The sequence below is a fragment of the Eschscholzia californica genome, unplaced genomic scaffold (genome assembly GCF_041429995.1).
Source record: "Eschscholzia californica isolate CP2 unplaced genomic scaffold, dmEscCali1.0.p SCAF_5, whole genome shotgun sequence".
NCBI lineage: Eukaryota > Viridiplantae > Streptophyta > Magnoliopsida > Ranunculales > Papaveraceae > Eschscholzia > Eschscholzia californica.
Window position 1 is genome coordinate 19,647,799 of NW_028238472.1, and position 14,807 is coordinate 19,662,605.

Consider the following 14,807-nt stretch of genomic DNA (forward strand, 5'->3'; position numbering starts at 1 on the left):
CGGAAGTAGTTGATATGAATGTATCATTTGCAGTACACCGGCAATATCCCACCAATATAGACTACTACGTAATCGATATACCAAAATAGGATATTAGAATCTTTTTCCAGAATCAGTCTTTTCACCCCTGATACATCGACCATGTTGCTTACCAGGCTACCAACCCTTTGCCTATATGGTTCAGTCTCTAATATTAACTACTAGGTGATTACTAACAATGAAGAGAAAGTAGTCGCATGCTTTGAATTGAACACTCAACAGTATATAAATGAATAAGGTTTTATATGTACTCTTAGACTACTTATTGAGATTCAGACAAAACAAAGTACTGAATACCTTTTCGAACAGCTTCTCTATTGTTGTCGTCAACATTAGAAAACTGAACCAGATGATCAATAATGGCTACGTAGACAACATCCCATCCCTATCAAAGATGAGATCTCCAAGGCCAGACTTTGGTGCATAAAATAGTATTTCTTTGTCCCAATGTCCTTTTTTTTTGCAGCAGATAGTACAGGGCAAGGATCAAGACAACTTGTTAAACCAGCTAAACTGTAATCTCCCACTCGAGCGAGGATGAGTTAGTTGTCTCTTCCCTAACACTGTCTTGCACATTGGCTAATGCTAAAACACATAATAAATTTTGTTGGCCGCAGAATAATTACTAACAATTACAACAGGCTCAAGTTAACTTCCTGCCAAGTTCAAACTACAATCAATTATAGTTACTAAAATATTTATCTAGACACCAATATAAGTAGACGAAGATAATGTTGTTAAGAAAACCTACTTTTTTTAAGCGGAATAAACAACAGAGCATCCCAAATACTATACCGATACTGTCTGAAACTTCTTACACATCAATTGCAATCAGAAGCCTCTAAAGTTCTCACCAAAATGAGAATTTTCGCAAAATATTTTGGTAATTTGGTAATGAGACTACAATTCTTTTAGCTACGCAGACTTTGCACCTTTGGAGACTGTACAAGTTGGTTTATATTAACTCCAATCAGCAAGAAAAGGACGGTGACTATCGACCTGCATCAAATGCCCAAAGAGTGCAAAAATAGGATGATGTCTGGTCATGTGGAGTAACTCTTTATGTTATGTTGGTGGGAGCTTACCCCTTTGAAGATCAAGAGGATCCCAAGAATTTCAGGAAGACCATTGGAGTAAGTGTCCTTCATTTTCTTCGATTAGGGCCCAAGTGTATTATTGTCCGAGTATAAGATCCTGGTGTTCAGATGATGTTTGCAATAAAGCGCTAAGAGCAAGTCCAAGGGGGAGGGGTCCCGGGCCCTACCCACAGCACGAGCCCCTACCCACAGCACAAGCCGACCCTTGCTCCCCAACAGGAGCTCCCAACGGTCATGTTGGGGAGCAAGATCCCACCGTTGGATCACATCCAACGGTGGGATTATCATTTTTTTTTCTTTTTTTCTAAAAACAAAATATAAAAATTACTCATTAATTTAAAAACTTAAAAATTCATTAAAAAACTTAAAATAATCCAACACATTAATTCAAAAACTTAAAAAATTTAAACTTAAAATAATCTATTCGTTGTCGTTAGTTCTCGTATTCCACACGTGTTCAACAAGATCTGCCTTGAACCGGGTGTGGATGTCATGGTTTCTAACTTGACCCATACGTTCAAGTAATTCGTCCGATAAAGTTTCTCCGAGATGTATCGGACCAATTTCACATCCATCGACAACGTTTGCAGCATTTGGTCCTTCGTCTTCAATAATCATGTTATGCATGATGATACACGCCTTCATGATATCACTCATTGTCTTTATATACCACATTTGCATCATTTGCATCCAGTCTTTCGGTGAATTTGAGGTTGTATTCCCCAACAGCATTAGGAATACGCAAAAATAAATCACGATTCATCCTGTAGCGTGCGCGAAACTTTGTATCATCAAAATTTCGAGTTTCATTGAAATAGTCTCTCATAATGGCTTCAAATTTAAAGGCATGGGACCGCTCACCCTTGGAGTTGATTTTGAGGGTCTGTGCCCAGGCCCTTAAATTTGAATGAAAAAGTGAAAATAAGGGCCCGGGACCGCTCACCCTTGGACTTGCTCTAACCCTTCTGACTTGTTGATGGGGTCTACAAAATAACGGTTATAGTATTTATTTATCTTAATTTGTTTTTAGATGTTATAGGATTTATTTTTTTTCTCGGCTAAGAAGATGATATCCGGGTTATGCTTAGTGATCATTCTCATAAGATGCTTTTTGTTAATGTAAGAGGATATTCCTCTTACATTCCAACTAAGTATGGACGGGCTAGGACTAGGGTTGTTGTTCATGGAGGCTAAGGCAGGAGAAAGGGGCAACCACTAGAAGAGGGCCACAAAGAGATATAAATAATCAACACGGTATCTCTCTGATAAGGATATATCTAAGGGCACCCTATCTAATAGTGGTAAAGGGACTAGAAATGGGGTATCCCCCGCTCAACAGAGAGGCCTACCCACTATCTTGAGGGCACTCACACCAGGAGAGCCCAAGAAAAAACATTTAGGTAAGCATTCTCTAAAACAGAGTCAAGGCAAATGCACTAAACACTAGTCTTGTCGAAAACAAGAACTACACCAAGCTAGATCTAGGAATGAAGAACAGACTAAACAAAGTTAACAGCAAGTAATCTCGGAAATAAACACAAAGATAAGTAAAGAAATTAAAATATAAGCAGCGAGATAAAACACAAAAGAAGTAACTATCTTATACTAGTCACATGTCCACTTCTAATACAAAAAATGACTAAGAGTCTCTGAAATTATCATCAAAAGAAAGGGTGATACCAAGAAATTGAGTGGAGATTAAAAGCTAAAACAACTAATTACCAAACTAACATAAACACTAAATACTACTACTGTAAAGTTACGATCAACTGAGCATGACTATTCCTTGTCCCCTTCCTCCCTGACCTCTGAAGATTGACCAGGAGACTCCAGCAATGAGTCTGCAAATTTGTGCCTTCGTCTCTCATCCTGACTATATATAGATTCAGGAGGGGGGGTATACCAGCTAGGCAAGAAGGAGGATGACTGAAAAGAAGAACCAGAAGAGTTACCATTACACCACACTATAGGACTACCACTGGCTGAAGAGTTACTGCCTATCTCATGATCTTTAGCTTTCTTGAACAGAGCTTGCCTGCGGACATCTTCCTCTATTTTGACCTCGATAAGGTCTTCGAGGTCTTTCCTTTTCCCTCTTTGTTGGAATAACTCGTGAGGAGGAATAGGGAGAGTAAGGTCAGAGGAAGGTTGAACAACTGAGAGAGCCCAATTGTCTGCAGGGATAGGGGCAGTGAGATTGGTCTCCATAGGAGAAGGACTGTTTTGAACTTGGGGCCTGACACAAGGAGTGAGAGGATGCTCGACCACTCGATATATGTGACATATGGCCTTAGGAAATCTTAAGTAATAGAAATTGACTGGCTTACCACAATCAGTGAAGATAGAATTGAGATTTGCCAACAAAGGAGTACGAACGTCATACATAAACTAGATCCTAATACTAGAATTAGTGACGATACTGAAGTTTCTTGGAAGGATTTGAATGATGTGTCCCATGCACGAGAAGATGATCTCCAGATCATGTTTGTTTTGTATGGAGGAAGGGAGACCATTAAAACTGCACCACATCGATTCTTGCATGAGTTCAGGGATAACTTCATTCAAAGGAAGGTCAACTTCTTGCATGACCACAAGAAAGCCTCTAATAATCCATGGTCTACCCTGATTGATTTCATTCATCACTATCAGATTCCAGGGTTTAATGATGCAGTGATTAGGACCAGTGGCTGAAGGTGTGATTCTACACTCTTTGAAGGAACGAGACTGCGCTGAAAGGTGTTTTCTTATGAAACCTATCCCATAATCATAGTGACAACAGAGACGGGCAAGGAACCTGAGGTTATCTCCTGAAGTTCTTTGTTTTCAGATGGCTTGGGATAGCTAATGGTTAGGTTTCCCATAATCAGAGAGGATAAGCTGAATTGACATCTGGTTAGTGAGCTCTTCTATATTACTCTTATCAGAGGGATTCGACATGAAAGGAAGGGTAGAAAGAAGGAAGAAGAAGTCGAAGCTCCTTCTCTGGATGAGATTGTAAGAAAAGAGGAGACTTAACCAGAAGAGTAAGATATAGGAAAGAAAGAACCCTAATTTAATCTCAGACATAAAGGTTTTGTCAGTAGAAGGGAATACGTGTAGTGGGGAGATGTAACGATTATCTAAAAAGAAGAGAGATCCTCAAGCGTCAACCACCACTTGTAACTAGTTTAAAAGAAACCCCCAATCCGAGATAGCCAGGAGTACGTTATCGCTGCTAATCTGGCGCATGCAAGGGGAGCAATTAATAGTCTGCTCGGTTGATTATCTTAGTTCTTCCACATGTTAGAATCACGACTAATTTAATGACAAATGTTAATTAGTAAGTTATATTGAAATTACCTCCCTGATGAACCCTAGTTTATTCCTTCGTATGTTCGTTCCCGAGACTTCCTTTTCTGTCAAGTTTGTCTTTACTATGCGTGGATCTTCTTTTGCCGGCTGTTAACGATGATTACTTTGTGTTGGTTTAAGATTTCTGTATCTGCATGTTTGGGTGGTGGTTGGATTTGGATAGCTATGCAGATGAAGAGGCTTTTTAGGGTTTTGTTTAAGGAAAAAGGAGGGGGAGGATGATCGCCTTGATGACGTCAGGCGAGAGTCTCTCTCTCCTAAAAAACCTTCTATTATGATGAGGATGATAGCAGGGGAGTATTTGATAGTTGATTCTGGTGAATTCTCAATCTCCTAGTGATTCCGCAAAAGTAATGCAAGTAAAATCTTAAATTGTGTTTATTTGTGTTGCTCTCTTATTATACAACACAAAATTAAAATAGTGAGGGAGCCTATTGTTTGCATAAAACTTAAAATGGTGGGGGTTAATATTTTTGTAAATCGATGAGGATTACATAAAAGTATACTAACTTATAAAATCAAAATAGTGGGGGTAATTCATTTTCATGAAATGATATTTAGAAGAGATAATCTATTCATATATTGAGTTGATAATTCCTAAGATATTTAGAAAATCATTATCAATAGAGTGGTCACAGTCTCGAATTAGAGTGGGCAATCTAATATCAAGAAAATTGTTGTTACATGTTAATAGAAGATGAACATTTTCTTTCGATTCTAAATGAGATTTAGAAAAAAAAAACTATATATTCAAAATGTGTTGAATATGATTTGATTCTTTTATTTTAGAATCCAATATTAATTGGAAGATATGTGAAAACTTTTGAGAAAAGTGTATAATAGTGATCAAGTCACTTGAATACGTACATATGATAAAGTACATAACAAAAGAGTAGACTTCTACGTGAAATACTTATTTGAATATGAAATTAACAGTGTTACATTTGCAAAATGTAAGCTTCGTTTATCAAATCTCTGACGAGAGATACGTTTAAACTTTAACATCTAGAGAGATGGGGTTGAAACTCTTTACATAAAAGTCACCATTAACGGCAACCCAATCTAACACTAGGAAATGACTAGTCTTAGATTTAATGGGTAAAAACAAGTCATTGATAAGTGACTAATTTCAACACTTAAATTTTATATCTAACCCTATCTAGGATGATAAGTGTCGGTTGCTACGTAGTGAGGTTGAGATTAAAACTCTTAATGAAGTTCAGTCAAAGACAAGTATCTCTAAAGTAGCAAAGATACTGGAAGAACTTCAACTATGTGAACTTAGAGGTAGTGCCGCCTCTCAATAGATTTAGAGTTTATTTAAGGATAGTTCATGAAACCAAGAAGCACATGGCCATATAAGTGCTAAGCGAGAAAAGTGTGGAGTAAAAGAACAAATTGTATTGTGTGTGTGGTGTTACCGACATTATCACGAGGAATAACTGGTTCAAAGCTACAAACTACCTGGAATTTCGATAAAACTTTGTGCACTTACACTAAGGTATGGTTCAAATCGAAAGATACCATACTTTATGCACAAATGGTACTTACAATCAGGGACGGACCTACATGCAGGCCAAAGGGGGCCATGGCCCCCCTTGACTTGCCGTAATTTGTTTTAGAAATGCTGATTGCTCTCTGGTTTTTCGTATAAATAAAGTTCGAGTCATACTCATAACATATATGTAAAATGGGTGAGATGGTAGAGCTCCGAGTTTCAGACGTGAGACACTTGGGTTCGAGCACTGGTAGACTTAGATGTTTCACTTTTTTTTTTGTTCGGCCCCCCTTGACTACTACTCCTAGTTCCGTCCCTGCTTACAATTACATTTGGCAAAGGTGTTTTCTTAATAATTGTCGAAGTGGGGGATTGTTAGAATTTTAGACAAGTTATTAATTAAGATATTTTGTTAAATTCAGTTTTATAATTTTTGAATTTGAATTGTATCTCTAATAGTTATGTCTTTTAATAAAAATGTTTGGAGAGATATATCTTTTTGTGAAAAGAGATTCTATTTGAAACGTGTCATTTTGTTTTCTATAAGTAAGGTTTTCTCTAAACAAATTTTTAATGATGAAAAACTAAGTAGAAACTATGTCGGAAACTCCTTTGCCATATTCAACATGTTCTAATGCTCCTTAAGTGAAATCTCCACAAGTTACTTGGTGTAGTTTCACAAAGGCTTGTCATATCTTGGGAAGCAATTTGCCTTGTAACCTTTAAGTAATCTCGATCGAGGTAGGGAAAATAATGCTTTAAGGAAAGTGTACCTTATTGAGATATGGAAGATATACTGGATATGGTGACTATTAATATACAAGATATGGAAGATATCGGAAGATACAAAATATATGAGACGGATCGAGATGAAGAGATCCGATGATAAAAGAAGAGACCAAGATATATGAAGATCAGAAGATATATTCATATATTCAAGATATCTCTTATATTGTATTATTTCCTAAATTTAGTTAGGAAACTTAGGAAACTAGATAACCCGAATCACTCTATAAATATGAGTTGGGTTAGAGAGTTTAAATCATCGAGTTATGTCTGACCAATGTAACCGATCAAACCCACATACAATTGTATGTGGTGATTATTAATAAAGAATTATTTCTCCGTGGATGTAGGTCTTGAGTATTCGACTGAACCACGTTAAATTATCGTGTCTTTACATTCATGTCTATATTTCCGGTTATTTATATAATCGTGAATTTAACATGGTATCATGAGCAGGTTAATTGATTCTGATTAATGCTTCCGCAAATTTCCAACTTTTTTTAGTTGTGATTATATTAATTTCCAATTGTGTATACGTTTTGTTTTCCAAGATTACTCTTGTGATTGTGACGAAAAAATTAAGTAAAAGTAGAAGAAGTTTTTCAACCAAGAATAAGAGATCCGAAATTATCGATGATTTTATGGGATTATTAAAGTTTATCGAAGACACACTTCCTCTCCAAAAAAAAGTATGATTCTGCATTTATTTTCAATTTTTTTCGGAATTTTTTTTCAATTTTTTTAGACCTAAAATAGGTCTGAAATTAAAAATAGAAATTTCCAGAACCAAAATCATGGATCTGGTTCAATTTCAACTAACCAGATTTCCTGTTCCGGAATAAAGAAAACATGGTTCTCACTGACCCGCAACCAAACGGACCCTTATGGCCATGTTTGACTTCGCTGACTTAGTCAGCGAACTTTAACACGTGTTTTTTACTCGTGCTGACGTTATCATTACGTCATCATTGACTCAGTCAATATACTTTGACACGAGCAGCAACTTCTTCTTTCTCGCGAGACAGGAGCCCTAGGGTGTTGATTCCATGCATTTTCCGCGCAAGATTTTCTTACCAACCGATTTCTTTCTGTATTTGGTGAAGAAACGATTGGCTTTTTCTCGGTTTCAAAACCTCCGCCGATCACTATCTCTCTAGAGTTTTCTATCGGCTGCAACGAATCAACGTTGATCGGCCATTTTATTTCTTTCTGAAACACCATGTTGACGAATCCTAGAGCTATCAAGTCTCTTATCCCATTCGTGTTACATAGGCTTCAAGATTTCCAGCAAACCCTAGTGTTACCGGAACAAATTGTCTCATCTGAACCCTAATTTTTGCTGGACACTATTTTCCCCAAATTATATATTTGTGACATACCTTTCACCACAATTTTGTATGACGATACTTTGCCACAGTTTTGTTTTACTGTTGGAAAATCCTTTTCTTGCAGTCTACTACTATCACTTATATCCAGCTATTTATAGTTGTGACGAATTTTTCTGTCACCGTTTTCTATTCTATTTGTGACACTAAAATAGATTAATTTCATCTATTTCTCCTTCCGGATATACCCGTGATATTTCCAAAGTCATACGAAGTTTATGACGATTTTATTTCTCTACAAAAATTATGGACTTTCCCTTCGACCGAGAAAGAATTCCTATATTGGATTTTAATTTCAGAATTCAACCCGTGAAATTTTGTTACTCATATCTTTCTTATGATGATTTGTTTTCTTCCAATTATATTTTGGACTTTTCCTACCACGAATAGAATATATCTATTTTGACTTTTAATTCTGGAATCATCTGTGACATTTTCACACTCATACTTTGTCTATGATGACTTCTCTTTCTTACCAAATTATAATTTTTCTTTCACCGAATAGAATATCTCTACTTTGATTTTCATTCTGGATTCAACCGTGACATTTTCAAGATCATACTTTGTGATGACTTATATTTTTCTCCTTGTTTTCTTCCGGAATTATACCCGCGACTTCGACATTTTTACAACAAGAAATCTTTTGTCGACAATTTCTTCTAACCCATCATTATGGTTATTTCTACACATTTTTTGGTAAATTGACATTGATTTCCTTGTCAATTTTAAAGACAACTTTGTTGTCGACATCTTCCACATTGTTTATACAATGACATATTCTCATACATGACAACGACAAATTTACTCTCGTTGCCATTGATTTCATTCAATCTATGACCGGCTTTACCAACGTTTTCGTTGTGACTTTATCATTCTTCCATCATCTTCACCAAGCATCCAAAATCGAAGAATTGCAAGCAAAAAAAAAAAAGAATCAACAAGTTTATCTTTTCTCCAAGTTGGACACTTCAAAATTACGTGCTCCAACTTGCGGGGGGGTATTGAGATATGGAAGATATACTGGATATGGTGACTATTAATATACAAGATATGGAAGATATCAGAAGATACAAAATATATGAGAAGGATCGAGATGAAGAGATCCAACGATAAAAGAAGAGACCAAGATATATGAAGATCAGAAGATATATTCATATATTCAAGATATCTCTTATATTGTATTCTTTCCTAAGTTTAGTTAGGAAACTAGATAACCCGAATCACTCTATAAATATAAGTTGGGTTAGAGAGTTTAAATCATCGAGTTATGTCTGATCAATGTAACCAATCAAACTCACATACAATTGTATGTGGTGATTATTAATAAATAATTATTTCTCCGTGGATGTAGGTCTTGAGTATTCGACCGAACCACGTTAAATTATCGTGTCTTTACATTCATGTCTATATTTCCGATTATTTATGTAATCGTGAATTTAACATACCTAGTACATGTTTCAAGCCTCTAATCTCCACCCCTCTTATTTTCATCTTTATTTATTTCTGAAAACAATTTTTCTATCATTTTAAACGAAGGAGAGTACTCAAGGGAGTGTACGAGGGTCCCTGCCAGGGAGTCCCTGTATCACCTCTCGAGCTATCTACAGTTTGTTCTAGATAACAAACCATGCACATCTGTATGAGTTCATCAAATGGAATATGGGTAATGGGATGATTGGTGGTTGGGTTTATTTAAATTAGAAATCATAATGGTGTAGTTATGGAGTGAAAGGATAATATTTACTCAACTTACAGATTTATGGTTTATGATCAAATTAGGTACGTGTTTTGTAATACAGATAACGGGACCGTACTAAAAAAGAAGAATTATCTTACTAATGAGTCATATATTAAGCGAAATACAATAAAAATGCAGCAACATTTTATAATGTGAAAAATGTCAAGTGTAGCTGAAATTTCTATATTTAAAAAATATTTTCCATGATCTTTAAGAGGAGATCCACTTAAAATATTTTTTCTTTTTGATACTTTGAGTTTTGCAAGAAATTATTTTCGGAAACAAAACTTCTACAGGTAGTCTTTGCGAAAATTTGAAAAAAGAATTGTTTGTTAATATTAGAACTCTAGTCTCTAAAGGCAAGATAGCCTATTATAAAAATAGACTTTACGCAAACAGTTGTTTGCAAAACTATAACTTACGAGAGAAGCCATTTACAATAATAAACAATGAGAAAAGCAAAAAAAGGGATTTGTTTGAAAACTATATAAAAGCAATTCCTAATATGTATATTACGTCGATATCTCACTTGTGTTGAACAATTAAATGTATCTTAAATTAAAAATTATAGATAGGATTCGTTGACAATAAAATATAAAAGGCAAATTAACTTTTTGTCCTTCTTCCCACCAATATAAAGTATAGAAATGCACTTGAAGAACAATTTTAAAAGCACTCCTTTCTTCAATACCGAAAATACTTATTCTCTAACCCAAAATTTCAGAAACATTAAGATTGGAATTTTGAGTTTTCCTTCCAACCATAGATTAGAGAGGGATAATGCGTCCATTTTTTTCACCAGATCATCAATCTATTTTAGATTTAGGTGTTTGAGTCTCTTTATTGATTGTTTGAAGTTAAACTTTCAGAGGTTTCAACTAGTTTTTTTAATAAAATTCCAAAGAGGGAAAGTTTTAATTTCTATTGATAAATAATAATGGAAGCTATCATCTATTATTTCAAGGTACAATTTTACTTTTTGATTACTTACTTTTATTGTTTTAACAATTTTATACATACAAAAAACTAATGTAAACATCTAATTATTTTGTGGTAGTTGAACAGAATATTGGTGCCTATAGCTTTGCAAAGCAGTGCAAACTTATGGCGAAGCAGTGCAAAGCACTGAAAACTTGTTCCTAGCATTGCAAAACACTTAGACTCATTCCAAAGCAGTGCAAACTCATTGTAAAGCAGGGCAAACTCATTATAAAGCAGTGCAAAATCATTGCAAATCATTGCAAATCACTGCAAACATGTTGCAAGCTCTTGCAAATCTTTTGAAACCAGTTTGCAAAGCACTGCAAAGTCATCAAAAGTTTTGGAATACTTTTGCAACTTAAATGTAAATTAATAAATTAAATCCTTTTCGACATATTTGCATAACCTTCAACGCAAAGGGACTCAATTATGTACACTATGTGTGTTAAATTTTGATGAATTACAAATTATTTGTATTACGTATACAATGATAACCAGTTGGATCTTTGTTTGACTTCGGATGATTAAGCGGGGAATATCACCATTTCATATTAAAAACATCAAAGTTGCATATTTTTTATTTTAGTGTTTCGGTCATCTTCGGCATCTATTGAAAAAAATATAAAGAAACATGTGAATATGTTGTGATTATTTTTCTAAAAAAATATTTGCAACTGAGTTGCAAAGCAGTGCAACTGAGTTTGCATAGGCCTAGGGATGTCAATGGGGCGGGTTTGGGACGGATTACCTCTTTCCCAAGTCCGCCCCGTTAGTAAACGGATTTTACCGTTCCCGTCCCAATAGTTAATCGGGGTGGGTATTCAATTACGATACCCGTCCCGATTAAAAATTACTTAACCGTTACCGACCCGCCCCGCCCCGTTTAACATGAAACGGTGCGGGGCGGGTCGGATTTAAACATAAATTTCATATTTTTTTTTTCAAATAAGTTATATTAATAAAAAAATATAGATATTATAAACAAAATTTTATAACAGTTCGGTTTTATTAACTATAAACACTACAACTTATTACATAATATAAAAAATAAAATAGTTAAATTGATGATATAGGATAAAAGTTTTAGAAACCTATTGTATATATAATAAATAGCATATTTAATCGGGGCGGGGCGGGTTTTACTACCTAATCCCAAACCCGCCCCGAACCCGTTAAATGGTTTTATCTTCATACTATTACCAACCCATCTAATAAACGGGGCGGTAAAACCCGTTCCATTAGGGGCGGGTTCGGACAAAAACCCACCGGTTCGGACCAAATTGCCACCCATATGCATAGCAAACTATTGGGTTTGGTCAATAGAGTTAGTTTTGTCTTTTTCCTCTGCTAGATAATCTGCAAAAATTCCACAGTTAGCTGAAGCCTATAAAAAGTTAATAAATCCATTTTAACCAAATGCCAAATTTTTTTAGGGAGTTTTAGCCAAATTTCACCTAAAATATCGCCTAATTAGGTAAATAATAAGTCCGAACTAATACACAAAGACTCTTGATTGTTCTTAAATAAAACTCATACAGACACAACAAAAGGATAAATATTTAAATTGTTACCCAACTCAGCAATTTAACCACTAGTTGTAAATATTCACGGATACGTTGTTCATTTGGATTATGTTGAAAATAAAAATGGAACCAATTGTAAATTTGGGTATTTATAGATGCTTAAGATAATTCTAGAGTAATATTAAGTAAATTTAAAAGACTCTTGATTTTCCAAATACCATAACATACGTAACTACTACTATTACTGCAATAATACATAAAACTTAATTCTCTATTATAGTGCATATGAAAATATAAACTTATTTTTTTTCATCTTCCAACCATTATCTTTCGCCAATTGTAATGGATGTCCATTTAATTTCCAAAAATGCCTTACCCTAAACTAAATTTTTCCTTCTCCATCTTTGCTTCACTTCAAACCTTTAATCTACGGTCTTGAAACTGGATTTGCATCTTCCATGTTAAATTTTTTTGATATTCTTTTGCATACCTTTTTTGTGAAATATAAATTCCTTTCTGAGATTGATGAATTTCTATACAAAAAAGTGATGCATTTTCCCCAAATATGTCATCTCAAACTCATTTTTTTTGTTGAAAGATCTCAAACTCATTGGTCATAGACAATTTAAAATCATATAAAATCTTAGTTATTTCTAGCAAATATTAGATCATCAACATAAAGACTTACAATGATGAAATTTTGTGAACTCTCCTTGATGTAGATCGAGTTTGCTCATATGAACATTTTTTAAACCCATTTTTTCCAAAGTAAGAATTAATTCGATGAAACCAAGCTCTTGGTGACTGCTTCAACCCATAAAGAGATTTCTTCAACTTGTATACTTTCTTTCTTTTTCATTCTTTATAAAACCAAGAGGTTGTTCAACATAAACCTCTTCATTGAAGACGTCATTCAAAAATCCAGATTTTACGATTATTTGGAAGATGTTCCAATTATTCTAAGCTGCAAGAGATATAACTAGACGATCCATATGAAGTCTAGAGATAGGACAAAATACCTTAGTATAACCTTCTCCTTCTTTTTACTTGTAATCTTTTCCTATAAGTCTGGCCTTGTACTTAGAGCCATTTAGATGAATCTTTGTTTTATTGACCCATTTCAGATAAATCGAATTCTTGTTTGGAGACAAATCATTAAACTTCTATGTTTAATTTTTTTTTTCAATTGATTTTATTTTCTCATGCATGGCTTTTTGCCACTTTTCTTCTTTAGATGCATCACAATGGGAAATTGGATCTTCATCTGTAAAAAAAATATAGAATTATCTGGATTAATAGGACTAATTGATACATAAATTTCTCTCAAACTCCTTGTCATCGTTGGTGGTATACTTTGAGATGAATCATCATTAGATTGAATGTTAGAAGATTGAGGGACTTCACTACCATTTTCATCTTCAATCATAGACCAAATAGGACTCTCACTTTTTATTCAAAAGTGTCACTTTCATCAAATCGAACAGTCCGACTAATCAAACATGCATTTTTCTCATTTAGCATCCAACTTTTTTCACAGTGCATATGGAATGTCTGCATAAGCAACACAGCCAGAAGTTCTCAAATGACCACATTTGGCTTAACACCACACTGCATGCTTCATTAGGTGTGCAATTTTTCAAGCTTTTAGTAGGAGACCCGTTAAACAAATAAACTGCACAAGAAACTTCTTCCGCCCATAAATCGTGTTGCAAATGTTTTTTCTTAAGCACACATCTTACCATTTCCGTGATTGCACGATTTTTCTTTCACTTACACCATTTTGTTATGGTGTGTATCGTGCGGTTTACTCATACCTTGCACCATATTCTTTACAAAATTCTTCAATAGAAAGATACTCACGCCCCCTATCAGTTCATAAGATTTTAATTTGCAAATACCCCCGCTTTTAATTTTTAAAAAAAGCTTGAAACGACTCAGATTTTTCTCTCATCAAATACATCCAAAATTTTCTTGAAAAATTATCAAAAAAGTAATAAAATATTTGTTGACTCCATTAGATTCAGAAAATGGACCACATAAACCTGAATGCATCAATTCCAATGGTCTTTTTGCTCTACAAGTGAATTGTTTCAGAAATGGTTCTTTATGCTGCTTACAAGTGCTTTTTCTCTCATCAAATACACCCAAAATTTTCTTGAAAAATTATCAAAAAAGTAATAAATTTTCTAATGGTCTTTTTGCTCTACAAGTGATTTTTTAAAAAAAATTGTTCTTTATGTTGCTTACCGAGTTGACATTCTTTACAAACTTCTTTTGTTTCATGAATCGAAGGCACCCCATCAACCATATATATGCTTCACTTTTAGCACTTTCAAGTTTCCATAATTCAAGTGACCATACCTATCATGCAACAACTTACAATTTCCATTGTCATTAATAGCTGAAAAA

At 34.5% G+C, this 14,807-nt stretch overlaps 1 long non-coding RNA gene across 1 annotated transcript; it reads right to left on the reverse strand.

The window, feature by feature from the left end:
* Window positions 1-587: 587 nt before the first annotated feature.
* LOC147537687 (uncharacterized) lies at window positions 588-1,185 on the reverse strand. Its single transcript, XR_015224893.1, has 3 exons — window positions 1,125-1,185; window positions 791-1,038; window positions 588-695 (listed from the first exon to the last, which is right to left on the reverse strand). It is a non-coding gene; the product is annotated as an uncharacterized LOC147537687 (long non-coding RNA).
* Window positions 1,186-14,807: the final 13,622 nt, after the last annotated feature.